Below are 2,360 nucleotides of genomic sequence, written 5' to 3'. Positions count from 1 at the left end.
TGTGAATGTTCATCCACCAGCTTTGTCTAGAGATGTCAGAAATAGTTGTGCCAAAGTACGTGCAAACTTTGTGTTCTATCTTTTTTCCCGTTAAAAAATCAAAAATTGTAACTAAAAGTAATTTCTTTCCCCATCCCACCACAAACACAACCACCCCAACTCACTTCAAAATTATAACTATGTTAATGAATGTTCCTTGAATTTCTGCATGTTCAGAGAATATTTGCTATTTGACATCAATATGACATCCAGTCATATTTGATATGTATGTAATCCTAGCTCGTCCACTAACCCTGCTTCAGAAGGGTACTTTGGTACCTGCGGTTCATAGACATAGCTGTCAACTTACAGATTTGAAAATAAGGGACCAGCAGCCAAAATAAGGGACCTGCAGCCTCATCTGTTCCAGGCACTCCAGTTTTCTTGTCCTCCTGCAGTCTGGTCAAGCTCATGCTGGTAGCTTCGAGAACACTGTCCAACCAACTTTGTAACCAGAGGTTCAACTGAATAGAATCTGAATCACATGCACCACAAGGCCTATGCAGCCTCAACTTAAGATGGCTCCCCGGCCTGTCTTTGTACTACAAAGTTTGCAGCAGCACGTGCAACAAAATGGCATCCGGCATTCAAAAAAACCCTCAGCTTGCATTAACTAGTCACACACAAGGCATGCAAGCTCCACCCCCAGTCGTTCTTAGACTTCTTATTGGGTGAGCAACACAGCCAAGCAACACAGTGGGAGGGAGGGAGGGAGAGGAGCTGCTTCCTTTGAAATTTAAGGGACATCATTTAAGGGACATCCGTCAATAAGGGACAGCAGCGCTGGACAACAGCAGCAATAAGGGACATGGCGCTGGAATAAGGGACTGTCCCTTCAAATAAGGGACACTTGACAGCTATGTTCATAGATGAGGTTAGATCATAGAGAATTTCAGAGCCTCGGATTCATAATGAATGGTGCAGTCCTTCCAAGCCAATTGATTCTGTGTCTCCCAACCGGAGGCTAAAATAAATCAGCAGAGTATGGAGTCTGGCAGTAGCTAAACCAGTCCCAACAGGAACCTACTTAAAACAATCACTACTATCAACTACTAACAATCGAGAGCCAGTGTGGAATAGTGGTTAAGAGTGGTAGTCTTGTAATCTGGTGAACCAGGTTTGTGTCTCCGCTCCTCCACATGCAGCTGCTGGGTGACCTTGGACTAGTCACACTTCTTTGAAGTCTCTCAGCCCCACTCACCTCACAGAGTGTTTGTTGTGGAAGGGAAAGGAGAATGTTAGCCGCTTGGAGACTCCTTAGGGTAGTGATAAAGCGGGATATCAAATCCAAACTCTTTTTCTTCTACTACTAGATATAGTGTCAGTCTTTGTGGGAACAATATAGACTGGACTTCTGATTAGTCCTCATCTAATAGCATATTTGACTGACTTCTTAAGAAAGCTCCCTGCTTTTTTTCCTCTCAAAATTCCCCCCCTTGAAGCTGCTTTAGCCCCCACCCCCCATTCTTGTACTGCCTGAATGCCCTGAAGCTACTTAACTCCACACTTTTTCCTCTGGCAGAGGATGAGGGAGAGAAGGGTTGACACAGCATCATTTGTTTTTTGTCCTCAGGTTTAAAGAACAAATAGGCCCTGATTATGTGGCCAGGGGATATGTGAAATCTAGATAAAATTAGCACTGTTGTTCTTTACCTAGTGCCAAACATTTTACAATGGGGGAAGGTGTTAAAACAAATAACCGCTGCTGAAAAGTTTACTTTAGTTGTTTTCAGAGTAACACCAGGGTGTGGGAATAGGGAACTTTGAGTCATTCTTAGAGAAAGCGTTCTCTCAGAATGTTGGCAAGCATGGAGAACATTTCATTTCCTTTGAAATAGAAGTTGACTTTTGGGAAAAGATGAAAGGCAAATGTTGGCAGGGTAATAACTGACAGTGGCAGCCAAGACAGTGGCAGAATCAAATGCAGAGCGGCACAAGTTCAGATTAGTGACATTGTGGAGTAGAACTGGGAGATCATTTTGCTGCAAAAAAGAGGGTTCAGAAATGGCTTGCATCCAATGGTGACTGACTGGTAAACAATTATATATTAGTAATTATATATTAGTACTTACACAAAATATAGTTAGCATTCTAAGATTGATTGATTGATTGATTGCATATGTGCAATATGAGCTTAAAAGTAGAGTCCACTACCTTCCAAGGGAATCAGTTCCACTGCCAAACAGCTCTTTTTTTTAAAGTAATATTTATTGAAGTTTTAAAGGTTACAAAAAGAAAAGAAGAAAAAACACCAAATTAAACAAAAACAAGGCAACACATCACAATAAAAAAACAGAAAAATAGAAACAATTAAAAAACAA

This window comes from Podarcis melisellensis (assembly GCF_964234715.1).
Source record: "Podarcis melisellensis genome assembly, chromosome: 7".
Taxonomy (NCBI): domain Eukaryota; kingdom Metazoa; phylum Chordata; class Lepidosauria; order Squamata; family Lacertidae; genus Podarcis; species Podarcis melisellensis.
Note: the sequence above shows the minus strand (reverse complement) of the source record.